General features: G+C 38.4%; 1 protein-coding gene across 1 annotated transcript in view; it reads right to left on the bottom strand.

The window, feature by feature from the left end:
• Positions 1-22,094, bottom strand: part of LOC108043568 (chaoptin) — a 217,810-nt gene that overhangs the window by 178,765 nt on the left and 16,951 nt on the right. Inside the window, exon 2 of the mRNA XM_044461346.1 lies at positions 6,352-6,416. The gene's annotated coding sequence lies outside the window, so the exon portion shown is untranslated. The remainder of the gene's footprint in view (positions 1-6,351; positions 6,417-22,094) is intronic.

Raw genomic sequence — 22,094 nt, 5'->3', positions numbered from 1 at the left:
ACTGATTTGTAAGCTGTTCTGAAGCATATGAATGCACTTCTGCAGCTTGCGTTTTTCACGATTATCGGATGAAATTTTCATTTGTCCTGTTGCACTTTTAAGCGCATCGCCCCCACAAGATATTATGTCATTTTCTAGACCGAGTCGCGTAAATCTTCGACATTTTACGACTGGCATTTGGGCAACAGAGTTGCACGAGTTGAGGGGCAGGTCCTGCGGATCCTTAAGGAACTGTTAAGTGGTCTTCGAAGGAAGCTGCAGCACAGTTTTTATGCTCCTTCGGTGTTTGCCGTTTTTTAATTGCTGTCGCATTTAGAACATTTACTGCTCCAAATGAGCTGAGGCGTCGAGATTTATGGCCCACGCACACACTCGACGCCTCCATCGATATATTCCCAACAAAGTCGCCCAAACACAGTCGGGCACACTAATACATTTCAATTTGGACACTTAAAACTGCAAGCTGAAGTGAAAAGAAATGGCGGAGCGTTAACAGGAAGTCCTTGGCCCGCCATTTGACAGTGTTGCGAAGCACCATTTTGGCCCGCACTGCAGTGTCGCATTTCCTGTGGATTCTATTCAAGAACAGTGGTGTAAAATGGTTGTAATAGCGGCAAAGCTTTTTATATTTTTAATTAAAAAAGAAAACCTATTTATTAGAGATGAGTAATACCCTCAAAATACTAATATTTAGCCAACTCTTAAATAAAATCTACTGAATGTAGATAATTTTTTATCACCGAAAACTATTAAAAATGGTGTTTAGAAAACTAAATCAATTAAATATAAATTTTACATGTTTAATTAAAAAATAATATTTAAGATTAAACACAATAAAAAATGTATTACATATTTGTTTTATTAACATTTTTAACATTTTGGCTTATAAATCATTATTAAACTAATGATTGCCTCAGTCTTAAATAAGATCTGTTATTCAAAGATTAAATAATCATTGAAAACTCTTCAAAATTAAGAAGCAATTTAATTGTTTAGTACTGGTAAACATGAATTACGAAAACAATTCAAAGATGCTGTTCCACAGTACCCACTTTTAGTAAAAGTTATACAACAATTAAATGTGATAATTATTGTTTTAAAGTTACATTTATTTTGATAAAATGTTAAATACAAAGATTATTATTTAGATAGTTGCTTATCCTTTCTTGCCACAAAAAATGTAGCAATGATAAATTCATATAGAAATATCAGTTTAACGCAACTTTTTTGCATTTTCAATTACATCTGCAATCATTTGGATAATTATAATTGCAGTTTCCGAAAAATTATGCCACAATGTTGACTCGTTCGTGTTGGCAACTTCATAACTTTTCGTTTTCCGAATGTTGTTTAGCAATTTTTATTCTTTTTGTGCGACCATTGTTGCCCGTTGTTTGTTGATGCCATTTAATTATTTCGACTCAGCCATTGTCGCCGGGACCACGCCCACCTACCACCTACCGCCCACCGCCCACCGCCTTTTGCCCACATCCTGGTGCTCTGTTATTACTGTTATTGTTACAGTTATTGTTATTATATTGCATTTTATTTTACTTTTATGGCCGAGCTGCGACAGACTGCGCCGCTGCCCGTTGATGACTACAAACTATGCAGCTGGGATGGCGCTTAGACGTCGGGGAGGTCCTGGTCGGCAGGATGACAGGATGGCAGGAGCGGCAGGATGGGAGGATAACTCTGCATTGTTAACGTTTCCGAGTCCGGAATGAACGCAAATTGTCATCACTCTGCAGGGCTTTGAGCGGGTGGAATGAGTTTTGCTTGAATCGATTTAATGGGTTGGTCCATATAGCACTTATAACGAGGAGGAGATGTACAAAAATATTCGTAGTTGTACAGGGATCGACTGAGACAACTGCATTATTTATTGATTGGTTTTCGAAGTTTCGAGTACGAAGAGTATACACCTTAAACTTATATAACTTTGAATTTAATTGAACACGTAAATGCATATTTTTACTTTAGTTTTTTAAAGAGTCATTTTCTGTGAGTACTCTTAAGATTGATTGAATTTCTTTAATTAATGCTATCTATTTGAACTTTAATTATTGATGTTTACTTTCTAATCCTTTCCTTAATTAGAGGTATTTAATTTACAAAACAGAACATGAAAATAGACTATTATAATAGTAATTTCCCCCTCATTAAGCCAAATTAATTCCATTGAAGTGGGCTCAGTCGGTACGCAACCTGCCCACATTCATGAATATGAGTTAAGCCAGCGGCATAACCGACTTAACCCTGAAGAATACCGGAGAAAAGCTGAGTGTGTGGGGGGGCTAACCCCGAGGGGTACACACTCACATGCGGAACTCTCACCTCAGTCGAGTGACTGCATTCATTATGGATTCACTTCACAGCAAATACTTTCCCCGCATTGTTCTATTGCTGGTGAAAGATTTTCCAAGAGTGACCCCAAAAGATTTCCCAGTTTGGGGAGTTTGCCATTAGCCATTTGCTAAGTAGCGACAAGTTCGCACAAAGGCGCACAGCGAAGACTTTGTGTGGCATTACGTATACGCCGGGTGGTGCGCCGGGCGGCAGCATTACGTATACGCAGCTGCTCCTTTCAATGCTCGCCACTTGACGCCGACTTGCCACTGCAACTGCGATTCCGACTCGGAGTCACTCACTCGCTCGTCCCTCGAAGACGTCTCCGCTGGAAGAGCATTGTCTTTCGAGGTGACCATTTAGCCGTTTTCTCGGCGAGATCCGGGAATTCTCCATATTAATCATATATTAAGCCTTTTGAGCTTAATAAATGCCGCTGAAAATCATAATTAAGACCTAAATATCGCTTGAACTTACTTGAAGCTTTCAAATACTTCATATTTATTCATATGATATAATAAAGTCCAAATTTTTATTGAGTTCAGTATTTTTAGTTGATACTCCACAACCAATTTTGTAGCCAGGCAGCTCGAGGATCTTAATATCAATGTATCCAGAACCACTTAATACGCTGTTTAATAAAACTAAACTCTTTTTTTTTGTGGAAAGTGAATATCATTCATTTAATGTATTTATATAAAAACAGTTTTATTTCTAAGTTTATTTGTAATTAATAATTGTATGTATTAGTGAATTCGGGATGTAATTTTTACAAAAATCCACACATTTTTGTAGCTATATCCATATTGCTTGCTTTGTCTATTGTCTCCAATCTACATCTACAGTGGGCCCACCACTGATGGACTTTCGCCGAGGGCGTCTTGGGCGTTTGGGGGCGTGTCCAGCGGGGGCGTTAGGTGCTCAGAAAGTCAGACAGACAGCAGAGTCTTTCATATTTAAACTGACAGTTTATTGTGCTTTTCATTACAATTTTGTTTGTTAGTTTTATTTTGCAAACAAAACGCGGCGATGCGATGGCAGCTGCCTTTGGTGGCCAAAAGCAGACAATTGTGGGTGGCCTTTGGGAGGTTGGTTTCGAGGAGGGGTTTCCCGGGTGCTTTTTCGGTGGGTTCAAGCGCACTCGAGCATGGAGTCAAGCTGCCGTTGCACCACCCCCATCGACTTTATTTTGCACCACAGCCATGGCCCCGTTGCGGCATTTTAGCCAAACGGAAGTCATAAAAGACGCGCATTTTCCTCTTCTTATTTTCGTTCCTCTGGTGACAAGGACAACACCAATAACAATATCACTAACACTAACACTAACACTTACACTAAAAATAACAATAAGAATAAGTAGGAGAACAACAATGCAGCTATAATTTCTCGTTAAGAAGCAAATGCCCAGAACAGCGTTGGATTTTAATGGGCAAGATAATTCCAATAATGTAGATAAATTCATTTGGCACGCGTCTAATTGAGTGGCATTGCATTTTGGCCATAACTAGGTTTAATTCCATTTATCCGCTGACTTTTATGGCACATGGCTTGGCCGACCATCGTCGTCGAACCATTAATCAAAGGCCAAAAGCCTATGGAGACAGGCGGGGATATTGGGGATGGACTGGCTCGAGATGGGATGTCCTGGGGGATGGCTGTGGATTCGGGAGATGGACAGTCCACCAAAGGCACCGACATGGCTTAATGCATCAATCAGCCGAGTGCAGGGTAATAAACCACAAAAAAAAAGATGTAACACGAAAAGTTGGTGAGTATTTTCGGCTTTATCAATCAACAGGGTTACTCAGATTTTGGTGCTTAAAAATTGGGTGAATTCATAAACAGATGGTTCATTCAGTGATAAAAAAGCTGTAGACCATAATTGCTTACAATCTTAAAGAAATAATTAATTTTTAAAGACTTCAAATAAAAAATGGTAATTAAAAAAAAATATCTGTCAAAACATTTTAAAAAAGTGATAAATTAAATAAGTCTAGTTATTCATAAGCTTTACATTTTATAAATCAATAATTAAATGCGATTAATTTACACTTTTATAATGGAAATAATTTGGAAAAAAGCGCTTTGCTTTATGAAATGAAAGTGTGATAACCGAGCTCCAATTACATTTTCCAAGCCGCAACTTTCTGGGGCATATGAGCCCCATTGACTGCCCCTATTAACTTTTTCCAATGTTCTTGGCCAACATCAATTTGTAGAACAATGTCCGAAAAAGGAAACCAGCAAAAACCGGGCTTAAATGGAATGGTGTGTAGTGAATGAATGAATCGATGAATGAAAATTATGCTGGAGCCATGGGTTGTGCACGCACAAATCGAAAATGGATAATGATGCGTTTGTGTATTGGGAGCGCTTTTATTAGACAAACAAACGCCCGAATCGCCAGGACGCCTGGGGATCCCCGAATTTTCCAAGGGGAAATGGAGCACTCACACTCTCGAACTTGCTCTTTTTCAAGTTGAGCTGAAGTTTTCCCGTCTCAGCACAAAAGGAAAACTCTCCAAGGGGTTTTCCTTGACGAGATTCAATTGCAAAAGGAGACCAGCTCCTTTAAACTGTCAGTTTTTGGCCGGTCTTTGTGCAGTTAGTTGATGCTTTAACAGCTTTCGCACCCCTTTTTCCGACTCCATTTTCACCATCATCAGCGCCATCATCATCCTCAGAATACAGACTAAAAAACTAGACCCCCATTTTAAATGGAAATTTACGTGTGAAATGCATAAACAGAAACTATTTTAATAGCAAGTTTGCAATAAAAAGTATACAAAAAAAAAGCAACACCGCCTTGTTTAATGAATATTCAAAATTAAAGTTATTGCACAAATTTAAATCAATGCAGGATTTAAAAAAATAAAAAATGGTCACTAATTTAAAAAATATATATATGAATATAAGCAAATAGTTTCTGATATTACGAAATGTATATGTAACGTAATAAAAACATCAAGTTACTAAATTGCAAGTAGCAGGCGTATGAACATAATAATATACTGCACATTTAATTTCCGTGTAGTCCTCTTTTGTTCGCAAGTTTACACGCAGCTGTCAAATCACAATACTTGCTAAGAATTTCCATTAACTCATTTTCCTCTCTCATTTTCCCAGCATGCGTGTGTGTGTGTGTGTGTGTGTGTGTGTGTGTGTGCCTGTATTGATTGTGTTAAGTGTTCGGTGCACTTGAGGCAATGGGTGGTTTAAGGGTTTTCCCACTGGAGCTTCGGCTTGTGGCCATTGCTCGAAACTTTCGCCATTGTTATAACAAAATAATGGCCCTCATACACTCACTTACTCACTTACTCACCCACACAGCCGCACTCCTGCCAGGACACTCGCACACATACATAAACAGTTTAAAAAGCCTCAAACTTGCTTGCACTTGTCGCTTAATTCAATATGCACAAGTCCTCTTCACACTCTTTATTTTCCATCTTCTTTTTCCTTTTCTTTTTCTTTTCCTTGGCCTTTTGTTTCTTTTTTATGGCACTTTCTTCTATTTCTCGCCTGTCTTGTCCAACATTCATTCTGAATTTGCGGATGCACTAAAAGATTGAATTTCCTTGGACTAACATTATTATTATTATTCAAAAAGAACTCTCTTTCAGAAAAGGACTGCAAGAAAAACTACTTAGTAATTGTATTAGTTTACTAAAGAGTTTTTATTTAAAATTATCATTGCAATCAACCACTTGAAATTTAAAATAATTGCAACAACCGAAAATACATTTTTATAAATATTTCTAGCTTTTTATAATCCAAGCAATCTGTATCAAGAAACCACTTGAAAATAGTATTTGTTTTATGAACAGCTTTTACTTAGAAGTATTATTTCAATAAGCCTCTCAAAACTTTTAATGAATTGTTTCACTATTTCTTTAAGTGTTCTTTGGTTTCTTCTTGTCGGTGAAAACTGATAGTGCGTCTGGGCATCTTTGACTTGGTCAACAGCAGTGAAAAGGGGCGTAGTTCGAGTGGCGTACTCACCTACACACATTGACTCGTGATTGTGGATCGTTTATTCAATTACCTCGGACTCTCTGGCTTGGACACTGAAAAGAAAGGAAGAACACGAAAATGTGATGCGTTAACATACGCTTGGCAAACTTTCCGCCCATTTCCTGTCAATAAGGACCTATCGAAGGTGACTCATTTTCAATGGGTGCCCAACTTTAAGTTTCTGATTCCATATTTCTACAAACAGATTTTTGGGGTCAATCGCGGGAATTTAATAGCCCACAGGGGAGAAGATATTTAATGGGTAATAGTTTAATTTCCATCTTATTGAAATTGTTACGTGCTGTGCAAGTTGTAATTAATATATCGCTAGCCTTCTTGACTCACTACAACATAATCAGGATGCACTTCATTTGCTTAATTATTTGCCTAACATTTATACAGTGGACAAAATAATAAACCAAACCAAATTTCCAAGGGGTATCCTTTCAAAGTTTGTAGATTAAGTCTCTAGTAATCTGAATATAATGCGTATTTCCCATATTAAAATACATTTTTTAAATTACTGGCACCCACACCTTTTGTCTTGCAAAATCTTAGCTCTTGTCTTAAAACTCTATACATAATTTTCTTTATAATATCCAACAACAAAAAAGGTGTTTGCAAAATTTAAATAAAATTTTTGTACATTTTTTTGATGTTTCAATTAGCCTGAGGATAAGCTCGCCTTAAAGTTGAATTTGATTGTACTTGAAAAAAAAGTTTCTGAAATATTTATAACGTTCCCGTTTTCTTGGTTTATTTTTTTGTTTTTTGTAGCAGTTTTCGGTTCCGTGCACTCGCTCCTGCAGTTTGACTAACAAAATTTTGGACTGCGGCGAAATGCTTAAAAATTCGGAATTCAATCAATCCCAACGCTTTGTGTTATTTTCCTCCTTTTTGTTCTACTCTCTGTGTGCTCTGTTTTATTATTTTGTTGTTACCTCCGCAATTGTATCAGGAGCGGCGTTCTTTGTCAAGAAAAAATTCGCAAAAACAAAACAAGAAGAGCGCAGAGTTCAAGTCAAACAAAGCCGGTGTATGAGAGATGGCGGGTATCGGATGGCAAAGGTAAACACGTTAAGCCAAAAGCCAAGGGCCGCTTAGCTCGTAGAAAAAAGAATTAAAACCGTCTGAAAAAGGTGCGTCGCGTTGTTCGACAAATGTATACGCTCTCATTGTATTTCTAAAGAGGTCTTTAAAGACCGGAAAATACAATACAGGATTTTTAGTTAATTGTTTAAATTAAGTATGCTCATTTTTGATAATTTTAAAGTATACAAATTCAAGCTTAATTGCTTTCATACAACACATGCACAATAAACATAAATGTTTAAGTTTAATGTTTAACGTTTCGAATTGATAAAAGTTTTTAAGGCTTGGGTTTTTTAGATAGAAGCTTTAAAAATATATTACAGATGGAATCATTAATTTCTTACTCTCATATATGAATTATTCATCATATTAGTTATTAGAATCTTTAGCTTAAGATGGTAACTTTGAAATAGCTTTCTCCTGAGTTACTCAATATGATTAAAAGGCCTTCATACGGTAACCATTTTCGGAATGTAGTGGCAGAAGCGAAAATGAATGTTATTATCATGCCAACCAGATGTTGGTGTGCCTGCTAAAACAGAGCAGAAGGAAGCATATCCTCGAGGGCCACGTGCAACACGGCGTATGAGCGACATCAAAGGCAGAAATTGCATCAGAAAATATTGCCGCTGGCGAGGCGACGCACAATTTGTAAGCAATACGCCAGCCGGAGGACCACGACAATCCCGGTATCAAACTCCAGATCCCGTGGCATCCACGGACCACGACGGGAGAAGGTGCGCGACATAACCGGATGGTTAAGCAAGCCAAAGGCAACGTGCAAATCCGTCGGAGCGCAAGGCGAAAAAGGGAAAATGCGGTAATAATTCTTCTTACGCATTTGATGCTCGCAAGGTGCCCAAAAGCTGCCAGAAGAGGCTTCTACTTAGCGCACAGAGAGAGAAGGAAAAAAAAAAGAATTTGCGAAAAACCTAAAAAAAACTCAGGGAAAACAGGAATAACCAGGAAAAGTCCAGGGAAAACCCGGCAAAAAAACCAAAGCCAGCGACATGCAAAAATCAACAGGAACAACGCTGCAGAAACAATGCAAGCCGAAAGACAGCACAAAAAAGTGCTGAGAAAGTGGGGGGAAAATCCAGTGAAGGCGGCGGTGCGGGGGGGTACTGAAAAACTAGGGAGGAAGCGGGAAAATAGGACGAAAAGCGAAAAGAGCAAGTGGAGATGCAAGGACCAAGCGTAATGGGAAGCGGCCGCGCGTGCTAAGGATAACATGTTAATCCTTGTGAAGATAATGAGCAACAATATGCTTTGCATAAGCACCGTCCGAACGGACCGGAAAAGGGGGCGTGGTCAGAGGGGGCGAAGGCGGTGTGGAAAACTCCCGTGGGAATGTGGCAAATTGCAGATAAGTTCGTTGCAGCAGCCTGCGGCAGCATTGTAGTATAGTAGTATAGTTCGCCGGTACTAGCGAATGTGAAAACCAATATCTGGACAATGAGTTGGCGCAGCAATTAGGATGCGAGCAAAGGAGCAGAGTATCAACTGGATGTTATCACACTTTGTCGGTCGATTTCATGAAGCCACATGAAAGAATAAGGCCACCAGCATCTACTTTTTCAAGCAATCAAATTGATGACCTACCCCTATTAAAAAGGGAGTATAGTCAAAGCTATAAAAAAGTATTCAAATTTAATACTTTAAAAAAATGTTACTAAGATTTATTGGAATTAAAAATAGAATGAATAAGATTTTGCTAATAGGAATATGTAAGTCAAAATATGAAACTATCAACCAAACTAGCTTAACTTTATGTTTGATAAAAGTTTCAATATTTAAAACAACAACATATAGAGCACAGCTTAGTAGAATAAATAATGGTACAAGTTGTGATACCTTGGATTAATAAATTCCAGCTGTGAAAGTAGCTCCACTTTTCAAGCAATCAAATTGATGACCTACCCCTATTAAAAAGGGAGTATAGTAAAAGCTATAAACAAGTATTCAAATTTAATACTTAAAAAAAATGTTACTAAGATTTATTGGAATTAAAAATAGAATGATTAAGATTTTGCTAATAATAATAAGTTAGTCAAAATATGAAACTATCAACCAAACTAGCTTAACTTTAAGTTTAATTAAAGTTTCAATATTTAAAACAACAACATATAGAGCCGAGCTTAGTAGAATAAATAATGGTACAAGTTGTGATACCTTGGATTAATAAATTCCAGCTGTGAAAGTAACTCCACTTCACCGACATGGCTAAACTTAACCCCAATGCATATTCAAAGTCAGGTCGAGTTCCCGGACCCCTGGCTCATCGGTTCCGTAATGAACGACCTTCGACTGGTGTGCAAATGGTGGCATTGAAGCATTCAGGCAGCAGCCACAGAAGCAGCAGCTTTGATGCGTTTCTAATCAAATTCAATAAAATTGCATTGCACTTGCGCATAAATTTTGTGCAAAAATGGAAATCGAATTGGTTGTCGCACACTCACACACACGCACACACACACACACACACACCGAATGGAATGCATATTTATACACCTTTGCATATATGGAAAAATCTGCATGTTCATGAAGGTCTTCTGCTGTGGGAAAATGCATGCCCAAAAATAAATTTATATAAAACACAAGAGGTCTTAATTCATAACCTGCGGAACCTTGGTTTTGCCACTAAATAATGGATCACATTTTTGGACGGCAAGACTTTGCTCAAAAATCTCAGTTATGGGGTTTCATATTTAAAAAAAAAAACCATAAGCATATTAGAGTATAAAGGAAATTGGACAAGCAAACTTTAAAGCCGTTTGAAAACACCCTGTTCAGAAAATATGTATTCATATATACTGGGTATCGACAATAGTATTTAACATTTATATTTGTCCCGATATTCCTGGTTCAATCATAATGATCTTAAGAAGTGCTTTTTAATCTTTTTGTTTTAAAGAAATCGCACTTGTTTAAGAATTCGATAAAATCAACAAATATAAAGACGATTGTCTTAAATGTCTTTGCGGTCTTAGTTTGCTAATGAACTTATTTTGAGCTCTGCATAATTAAAGCTAGCCAAACAATTTTTTTGTGCTGAAGAATTCGCGGTTTTATTTCGTTGATGAATTCATGTGTGTCCTTTAAATCGTGCTCCATATTGGTCAAAGTCCATAATGGCATTAATCGACGTGAGAGGCGAAAATCCAATAGATGCTATCGATATTGTGCCAGCTCTGCATAAAAAGTATCGCAGTGGAGTTCCCCATTTTTATTTTGTTGGTTTTTAGTTCGCTCACAGTGCCGTTACACTGGCAGATATGCGGTTAATCCAAGCTGCGGGCGGGTGGTGAAAGTGGGCGGTGAAAGTGGGTGGTGAAAGTGGGTGGCGAGAGTGGGAGTGTAGGCGGGCCACACAACTCATAAATATACAGATGTGTTTGCGCTCGTGTTTGATCAAACAAGATGGCGGGCGCATAAACAAATACGACGAGCACGCATCCATATGCATGAGGGGGCAAGTCAATGTGGTTGTTGTTTCCCAAAGGGGGTGGTGGGGGGGTGGCTCTCCACCGCATGCACTTGCCACTGTTCGCCCGCAAGGCCGCCTTTGATTTGCATAATCTCGGTTTAATGTTTTTCCTTTATTACGAGCATTTCCCCCGGCACAGGACACTCTTTTCGGCGGAGTGAGAGTGAGCGAAAGTGATTCGATTGCATGGGGCGAACAAAAATCAAATGTCGATGCAGTCGACAAGGTGATAGACATTCCCATTTGGTGGGTGAACAGCAGAAAAACAGTCGAGTTGGAGATAAGTAAGTTACAACCGGACTCGGCTTGTGTAAAAAACAATCTTTTAAATCACCTTGGATTTCTCTCGCACCCATCGTACTTTTTTTTTTTTTTTACTTCTATTTAATTTGGATTTATTTAAGAGTTTTATTTTAATAAAGTCAGAAGGATAGTTCCTTGTTATTGTGCACACTGGGTTCGCTGACAAAATGTTGCCTTTCATACCCACCGCTACTTCTTTTTCTTCTTTCTGGTGGCTCTGCGGTTGCAAATGAAAATGAAAATGCGAAATGAAAATGCGAAATACAGAGCACTTAACCAACACACCATCCAACCAACCAACCAACCATCCACCCATCCACCCACCCAACATCCACACACGACAATACAATTGAATTCGGCCTTGTCGAACTGCGATGACGGATCGAAGAATGGAGTGAAATGAAATGGCAATGGAAATGGAATGAAATGGCTTAAGCCGGGGACTTACACAAGCCCCCGGGACATCTTCGCCGTCATCCCGTCACTCTGTCAATCCCCTGCCTCCGCCCGCAAGTGCATTCCATCTGCAGGCCGTGGGTCCCCATCTCGTGGTCCCCATCTCCCGGACTCCATCCCCCGGACTCCATCCCCCGGACTCCATCTCCCGGACTCAAGACTCCGGCTCAAGACTCCGCGTGCAACCGCTGGCGGCGGTCTCCCGGATTAAGCAAATTTCGCTGTAAAACTATGGAAATTTCCGTCAGCCATGCACAGCTTGCCAAAAAACTTTACTCTTGGCAAAGTGGAGCACACATGCGATATACCATATATATATATATATATATATATATATAGAACTGCATATAAGATGCGTATGGCATCTGTGTATACATTCAACTGGCGGAAAGTTGCAGCTCTGGCTAGATCTTTGGCAAATATTAAATTGGAAAACTTTCTACTTACGGTTACCTGTTGCCAAAGTCTTTACTTCTTATCTAACGACACAAACAGAAATCTGCAGAGATTAAAAACCACCGCTTTTGTATGCCTTAAAGTGTGCCAATTATATATTCTAAACAAAAAATAACTTTTTTGTGCATATATTGATAGATCTAATCTGTTAGTTTTTAATCTTTCAAACCTGAGGTTTTCACTTTCACGTGTGCAACAATTATTATATGCCAAGATCAAAAGATAAATTAAGGAAGTGTTTCTTTTAAAAAATATATTTTCATTTGGGCTAATTGGGTTTTTTGGTTTAAGACATAGGCAGATACAACTAGTATTAATATGAAAAAGTAATACGATTTTAATTTAAATTTACATGGGATTACTAAATCAAAAACCTTAAATATTTTTCGAATTTCCAAGAAATCAAAGTCATTCGAGAACCATAATAATGCAAATTGATGCTGGATGTTTGGAAAGCGTCCAGGACTTTCGAAATGACCACCGCAATTAATAAACATTTGTCGTACAATTGGTCAAAATACTAACCAAAAGTTATCCCCCATAAATTTGACTTAAGTACGAACATAAGCCAAACACATTTGCATACAAAGTGGGAAAGCGGGGGAAAGAGGGGAAGATGGGCAGGACGAGGGGAGAGTGTAGAAGGGGGGGAAAACGAGGGAAAATAAGTGTGGGTGAGGAGGGAGGAGGAATATGCCAAAGTCATGTTGCCATAATACGCAGCTGTAAACAGCCTAGACAGCCTGTCTGACTTTGGGGGCCATCAGAGGTGCTGGCTTAGGTGGGTGGCATTTTCCGAGTGGGTGGTGTCAGTGGGATGGGCGGAAAATGCCTGTCAAAATATTACACATTAGCATGCATGAAAAATGAAGAAGAAATGCGCAAGACGCGGCCAAATTAGGTTGTAGCGAGCGAACGAGCGACACTGAGACAGATAAGTATGCAAACAAAGGGAGCCCAGGAGTGTGTTTTCGCACAGATGCGGCCAAGATAATAGCATTTTAAACGCGGATCCTTTAATACGATTACTCTGTAGTTCGCATTTCCAAACAAGTGCTTGAGTAAGACTACCAGCTAATGACACTCAAGGCGAAGTGATTTAAATTGAACCTAATAATTGGCCTAAAAACTGATGACACAAATTATGTTTATTGATATAATTTGAATATATATAGCTTGTGAACATTCTAGGACTTTACTTATTAACCCTTTTAAGTGGCCCTTAAATAAAAAGTCTTTAAGACCTATGATAAATGACCTTTTAAAAATATATTATACAAATTGTATGCTCAATTGAGGTTAACCAAAATATATTTTATATTACGTGTCAACAAGATACATCTTACTTTAAAATGAATTTCGCTTAAAAACACAGGTTTTCTCAAGGCGAAGCATCTCTAAACATACACCGCTGAATTAATTATTGAAACAGAAAATACTATTACTTTGATCACCGCTGTGTGTGTTTGTGCGTGTAAGCTGCTCTTGTGTGGAATAAGTTCTCCGCTGACACACAAACTTATTTATATTTATATGCACATATACGGACGAACACACAAACCCACACAGACATTTGTCAGGGGGTCTTACACATGTTGGTGCCCGTGTCGAAGGAAATACGCGAAGTTCATATTATAAAGCATATAGGGCACATAATGGGGCGTGTGCCACAGACACGCAAACACACTTCACCATCCCAAACACTCAGCATCACTTGCAACTACTTGTGTGTCTGTGCTGTGAGTTAACTTGGCGCGCTAAAAATGAACTTGCCAAACACGTAACGAAGGTCACACAACAGCAGCAAACACTCTGTTGGAACAGAAAAAAGTGGGGAGAAACAAAGGCAACTGCCAGATTCCCCAGCATCAGAAAAACAACGAAATTGAGAAACTGAGAAACTGAGAAACAGCCAAACAACAAGCACAACACGCTGAATTTGGGCCAAGCCTTGGGGATCGAAGTTTCGAGTGCCCCTATTTACACGATGTGTGAACTATGAACTAACTACAACACAATGTCAAAGGAAAGTATGCGAAAATTCACATAGGCAAATGTGCTAAAATCAGGCAGCGAAAGCAATTTTATCTCAGATTTTCTCGATGAAAAAATCACTCACTTAAAATAATTGCACAAAAAAAACAAGAAAATTGTAATCCACCTATACAAATCCACCATGATTTTTATATATTTTATATAATCTGTTAGTTTCGCCTAAAAGTATCAAAACGTTTGATGACAATTTTAAAATTAGCTTAAGGTTAAATAAACATTTATAAATAGCCTTTTACACCCAGCCTTTATTTCTTAAAAGGAAAATTAGCTTTTCGCTATTATGCCTTAACTGATGGTTAGTTGTTTCGCAATAATTACTCTTTGCATAAAGAAACTATTGTTCCAAAAATCGAGCCAATTTTTTCCACCACTATTCCCAGGTTTTCTTTACTATATTCTAAGGATACAACTTGATTGGAAATTTTCTAACGAATTTGTCTAAAAAAAACCGCTTAAAGGCTAAAAATATTTAAAAATAGTTTTTTAATTTTAATTTGTTAGTTTTTTAAACAAAATGAAGAAAATGTATGTAATGGACAAACATGTAATAGAAACATCTGATAACGCATTGAATTCCCCTCCGCGAAAGTATCAAAATTTAACGCATCGCATTTCGCAGCTCTTAAAGTTGGCCAACAAACACACAGTCTTACGCACACACCCAAACACACCATGTCTTTGTGTTTGCACATTGACTGACAGCTCTTTGGCCGGTCTTGCCTTGGTATTAGTGTCATTTGCCATTTGCTTTTCCAACATTCTGACATTCTTATGAACTTTCGGCGAACGGCATGCAAAGTCAAAGCAAACCAGCAAGCAACTAGAACACTGGCAAGCTGGCAAACTGGCAAACTAGCAAACTAGCAAACTAGCAAACTAGCAGGCTAGCACACAACACACTACACACTACATACTACACACAACGCACAAGAAACAAAGAACTACAAAGCAGGGCAGAGCCAAAAAAATACCATAAAACTGAAAACTGAACTTAAAAAGAGAACAGAGCGAAGAACAAAATAGAACTATAAAGTCAAAGCAAATAGTCCTTACAAATAGTCGACAAGCGGGACATGAAAAAATATTGAGAGCTGCCGACCCTCTTATTTCTCTGTTCAAGCCAACTGCCGACCGGATGACTGACGTCTGCAGTGAGTGCGAATAGTTAATGCCCAGATGGTTTATAGTTTATGGCTTATGCCGAGCGGTGGGTATAAACAAACTCGAACAGATGGATTTCTAACAAGAGTTTTGGAAAAGGGGTATGATCACTGCTCATGATCCAACAATTATTTTATCCTGATAAAAAAACTATATCATATAAAGGCACTTTCCTCAAAATTGGGGGGTGAATAAAAAGCGTTTACCAAAACAATTTGATTAGTTAACTCAAAGTATAAGAATTTTATAAATAACCAACTGCTGATGGATATTTTAAGTATTTTAACGAGAAAACAACGAATCAAGCTTATATTAGCAATATTCATGGCAAATCTGCAGTAAGTATTAAAAACTTACTATTTGTCAGTGATTTCCAAACCCTACTGATTTTTGGGCCACTTATGAATACCTAAATTATTATCTATCCTCACTCTCCATCCTAACAATATAATTGTTTACGGTATGGACTTTATTCATATGTATTTTGATCAGATGTCTATTTAGCTTTTATTGACTCCTCGCCCAATAAATCAAGCCAGAGGGGACCATTAACTTGTGGCACAGACTGTGCCAATGGCGCCTCTGTTCACACTCTCATGTTCGCATACAAATCGAAGTGTTTATGTGATTTCGGATGCTGTTTTCAGTTTTTATTTTATGTTGTTATAATATGCGAGTCCTTTGGGGCTTTGCCTGTCTGTGTGTCTGCCCGAGTGTCTGAATTTTAAGTCAGCATTCGGAATTTGAGTCTGTCTTGTCGGGATCGATTGTGTTTACCAAACGACTATGCTCATATTGCTGCGAATAAACTTAAAGATTCAACATTTTTCTTCCTGGGTTTATTCACATTTTCACCCATGAAAGTTGGTGTGAAAAAATATATAAGACAATTATAACCTTAAATAAACAACAAGTCTTGGAGCAACCAAATGCAGTCAGTGTTTTTTCTCAGATTTTTGATCAGTGAAGTTTTAGTTGGAAACAAGCGATAAGATACAGAGTATCTTTTAGTCGAATCCTTTTCTACATACTTTGTTTTGTTATTGCTATGATGTTTAGGGATTTGCAGCACGTCCTGGACGCTCGAATATCAAAGGATTCGCGTTTAAGGGAACCCTTGTGTTGCGCGAAGTTTAATGAAACCCCATTAGGGCCACAGCTGCCGGGGAATCAATACAAAATGCCCAGGCGGCCGAACACCAGACTAAATGTAAATATTCACTAAGAAAAACCAAGCCAAACAAAAGCTAACTTAAAGAAAAACGAGGACGGAAGCTAACTTCGGCAAGCCGAAGTTTTAATACCCTTGCAGACTTTGCCGAAGTTGCTAAAACTGAAAAAGTAGCGAAAGGAATAAGATATACATAAATAAACTAGATTTGCGTCGTTTGATGTCAATTGCTTTTATACTGCAAAAATGTCATATAAAAATGGAAAAAAGGGATACTTTCGCAGCCTTTAACTATTTTTCCTACGGAAGCTATAAGAAATAGACGTCCGATCGGCAAGCGCTTTTACCCTAATCAAGATATGCGTAAATAAATAAGACTTGGAAAAATGTATGTCAGTAGCTTACACACTACGCGAACAATTCAGAAAACCAACAAATTTGGACCGATTTCACCCTGTTGTTCCTATGGGAGCTGTAGGATATAGACGTCCGATCGTCACGTGCTTTTACACTAATCAAGGTATGCATAAAAAAATACGATTTGGAAAGATTCATGTCAATTGCTTATATACTGTGCGAAATATCCTAAAAATCATTAAATTTTAACCGATTTCACCGTATTGTTCCTATGGGAGCTATAGGATATAGACGTCCGATCGCCAAGCGCTTTTACCCTGATCAAGGTATGCATAAAAAAATAAGATTTGGAAAGATTTATGTTAATAGCTTTTACACTGCGCGAAATATCTTCCATTCTTGAAAGTTATATCCGATTGTTCCTATGGGAGCTATAGGATATAGACGTCCGATCGCCACGCGCTTTTACCCTGATCAAGGTATGCATAAAAAAATACGATTTGGAAAGATTCATGTCAATAGCTTTTACACTGCGCGAAATATCATCAATTCTTGAAAGATATATCCGATTGTTCCTATGGGAGCCATAGGATATAGACGTCCGATCGGGGCGATTTTCAAACTTGATCTGCGTACACATGTTTTAGGACGAGTGTGAAAGTTTCAGATCGCTAGCTTTTAAACTGAGCTCGCAAACGGTATTGAAACAGACGGACAGACGGACAGACGGACAGACGGACAGACGGACATGGCTATATCAACTCAGGAGGTGATCCTGATCAAGAATATATATACTTTATAGGGTCGGAAACGTCTCCTTCACTGCGTTACAAACTTCTGACCAAAATTATAATACCCTCTGCAAGGGTATAAACAGCTATTTTAGCATTTGTTAGTAAAGACATTAGTAAATAAACGGCATTACTGATGTTTATAAGAGACTTTTATAATATAAATAAGTCGTTTTCTTTTATTTTGTTCTTTGGATTGAGTTGTGCTGACATGATAAGAAAAATTCTCTGTTTCTTAAAACTCATGGAAAATCAAATTAAGAAGATTTTGTACCGCATATTACTCTTTTCCCTTTTTTTCCTGTTAATAATACAACACGATTAAGTGCATAAAAGTTTAATTTTGATTTAGTTTTTAAGTAGCAGTTGCATTTGATTTTAAAATATAAATTTATAAAAAATTTATTAAAAAAGTGGTAGCTGTTGGTATCTTTGGTTTCAGGCCTACATAACGAGCTAACGAACTACATTGAACGGTTAGAAATTCTTTCTGTGGAGTGGAGTGGACGAAGAGGCACTGGAATCACGAGCATTGCGGCACGTCCTTGGTCCTTCGTCCTTCGTCCTTGGTCCTTGGCGGCCCTTCTTTTACCGGTTACTTCGATTGTCACCTGTGCGTAGCGGCACGCACCATCACCTCCAATCCGCCGTCTCAGCCGGAAGCTGGGAAATGCTGTTGCTCCTGCGGGCCGCGGAAATAGTTTGCATAGCGACGCGTCCTCGAAAGCCAGGAGCAGGTGCAAATGAATGCCTAGATTTATGCGTAATAAATTTCAATCTGTTGCCAACAAGGCGCAGATTAGAAGCCAGATCCCTTGGCGAACCCCTCGAACCCGACTTGCGGTTCATTTTGGGGTCGGTCTCTTTTGGGTCTCGTGATAAATGGCCGGGTAACTTTGAGCGGCGACTGACCAACACGATGAACTGGCTAAAAAGATACTCCACAGAAAAAAAAAGAAAACAAAAGGGAGGAAATAGAATGGGAAAAGAGAAGCAGCTTAATGAAGTCCAATATGCAAATTGTGAGCGACAAGATGACTTTATCCGAGGGGAGAAAAGGATCCGTGCACTTGATACCCAAGGGTGGAATTTTAATTCGGTTTAAGCTGAAGGACTCCTCAGGTAAACACTGACTCCCAAAAGGGATGGCGATTATTTCCCCACTCAAAATAAAGTTATAAGTCCCTCTGAAGTTGCTACAACAAAATGTGAAACGATGCGGTGCAGGATAACGATTATCTTTTGACTCTTGTCAAAATAATTTGCATGTGCATATGTTTGTTGAAGGAATAACAAGGTAAACCTTTGTCAATATATGTACTTGAAAACCATTTTCTGGACACCGAAAAGGCGTGCAGCCTATACATTGATTTCTTTAACGAGATACTGCAGCAAATGCCTGAGTTTCTTGTGCAAGAACAGTTTTAACTTGGCTACGTTTTGTTTGGAGAAACCCCCAATTAACTTGTTTTTCACCAGAGAAACACAATCGTTGGGTCGAATTTTGCAGGGTAGGAAAATGCCTCATTGTCGTCATCATCGTCGTCCTTGTGGTTAATGTTTTTTTGAGGGCGGAAGAGTGGCCAACGCCTTGTTAAATGAGTTGTAAAAATGCCTTATGGCCACAGGCTGTTGTTTCTGTTTCGGTATGAGTCGCAATAATGCACAGAAAAAAAATTAAGGGTACAAATGTAATTATTAAATACATTTTACTTAGAGCCAATTTCTCAATGTTTTGAGATTGCTGTTTGGTGTTTTACATTTACTCACTACTAAGTGCAACGTTCTAGTTAATATTTTTTTTGGCAAAACGTAAAAATAGAGAAAGGCTTGCTTACTTTTATTTTTCAGCTTGGGCTGTCCTACTTTTTTTTACCGATTACAACAGACCCTATAAAGATTGTGTGTCCGAACATATTGTTTTAATATGCGACTTTCTCCCACAGATTACAAACTAGAACCCAAATATGACAATGAGAAATTGGCCTTAGTAAGTTTGTGAAATAAGTGTGGGGATATCAAAATATTACGAAAAATTATAAGATTTTTTAAAGAGTAAATTTATAACACGTTTTAAGTCTTAAAAATTTTCGTCACTTAAAAAAAGTGCTTCATCATGTTCGTGGGAAAAGTTAACCTTTGTTTTTTCTGTGTTCCAGTTACTTACTGTCTTGGGCTTTATTTTCGCTATTTTGGTGTTTATTGAGTGCTCGCCCGGAATGTCATTATCCGTTGGTGTATTTTTCTTAGGTGCTTCTGCGAAATATATATAACGAGCATGGGACCACGCCCAGGTGGCTAACCCAGATTGCCGCACTTCAGCCCCCCCTCCCCTCAGCCACCCAGGAAAAACCCAAGCCCAAGCCGAAGCCCAAAAAGCCACCCCCTCGGGGAAAACCCGCCCGTTCCAAGTTTTGGCCTGTCAACAAGTCGCAATTTCAGTTGCATTTGTCGTCTCAGCCGACGTCGTCGTTTGCCATTTCACTTTGAAAATTGCCATTTCCGTTCAATTTCGCTTGCAAATTAGAATTCCAGTGATACGCTCTGTGCGCCTCCATGCATATAGAATGAATACATTCATATTCACATTCACATTCACATTCGCATTCGCATTCGCTTGCATGTGGGTGTTTTTTGGCATGTGTGCGCATTTGTTTTTGCCTGTTTAAACTGTTGCATTTTCGCCCCCTGGATATATTCTATATATATACATATATATCTATAGGTACGGACTGGCGAATATATGTATTTATACCTAAAAAAGAAACGTCTGCCATAAGAGACTTTTTTTCTGCTTTCCAACACATTTTCAACTTTGATTCACTGGCAAAGGGTATACGTACTTTCAATTACCAACCAATTTAATTTAAGAATAATGATAAGTATAAAGACTATTTCAGATGAAGAGCTTTAATCCGAAATGGTTATGGAATATTTAAAATGTATGCCTTGTTTTGAGTGCTTAAGCAAAATCATTTTTAATTGATGAACATTCTTAAAAGATGGTTTTAAAACGATGGATATTGTAGCTCTTTATTACAATGGAAATATGATTTGTATTACGGAATTATATTAAAGAATTCGATATTGTAGCTTATTGCTAAGTATCTTAAAGAACAATGTTATGTACTTCAAAAAATGTTGTAGAACATCCCAAAGATTTAAGGGTATTTTAAACTTCGTTTTTCGCGGAAAGCCTTTTTTTTCGCTCCTTTTTCTATTTTTGCACTTGTCGTATATGAAAGTTTCGCAGTTTATTCCCCAGGCTAAAATTACATTCCAGAATGTCGACGACGGCGTCTGTCTGAGTTTTCTGGTTATGCGTTTTTCCGCCGCCTCAGCCGGCGAAATGCAACTGCATCTGGTTCTCATTCGGTGTGTCGACTGGCTCCCCCAAACCCCCCCCTTGCATATATATTCCTACATATTTGTGGCAAATAAATACACATGTAATTTCAAGATTTGCATTTAATGGCAAAGCGTGGCAAAGTAGCAAAGAGTACGAAATGGAGCGGCTCAGAGGTGAGCCGGGTGACTGGCATCCCTGGGGTTAGATGACTCGGAATGTGAGGAGCATGGGGTATTAGGTATGAAATATGGCGTCAAGTCAACAATCAGCAATGAAATGCTAATGAACACATTCATAACTGCATGATGGGCGACTTACGACGCCCAAAAATGCAGTCGGGATAATAAACTTTTCATTCTAATTGCCCTTTAATTAACAAACTTAAGGTGTTTAAGCAAAAAAAAATCAACTAATAGTTACTAAGAGATTCGTTAATCTACTTATGAATTGCGATTCGTTTTATATATTTTACTTATTAATATTCTATTCCTCTTTTATTTCCATCCCATTCCACTTTATTGAAATGGAGGGATGGTAAACATTTATATTTCTATGTTTTTTTTAGATTATTATCCATAATTTGATGGCAAAGCAGCCAATGAAACTGTTTTCCATTCGCATTAGAGTGACGGTTTATCCCCCGCATTTCCACTCCCAGTTTTCCCCGTTTTCCCCCCTTTCCGCAGTTTATCCCTTTTGGCCCGGAACGAGTTCATTATTTTATAAAGTTTGGCATAGAAACGTTCCGACGGAGACAACTGTAAACAACATCGGGGCATTGGCATCGTACACAGATTGCCACCATTCGATTATCTCAGATGAATGAATTGTCTTATTCGATTCGATGAGCGACTGACTGACTGACTGAATGACTGACTGAATGAATGACAGACTGACTGACGGACTGACGGAATGACGGACTGAATGGGTGAATGGGTGAAGGGATGCTGACTGGGGTCGGGACTGAAAAATAGCAGCTCCGGATGGGATGGATAGATAGTTATTTGCATGAACTGATTGCGAAAACCTTGAGACATGCCAAGACATATGGCC

This window comes from Drosophila rhopaloa, unplaced genomic scaffold, assembly GCF_018152115.1.
Source record: "Drosophila rhopaloa isolate 14029-0021.01 unplaced genomic scaffold, ASM1815211v1 contig_3, whole genome shotgun sequence".
Classification (NCBI taxonomy): domain Eukaryota; kingdom Metazoa; phylum Arthropoda; class Insecta; order Diptera; family Drosophilidae; genus Drosophila; species Drosophila rhopaloa.
Note: the sequence above shows the minus strand (reverse complement) of the source record. Positions and strands in the feature narration are given on the sequence as shown.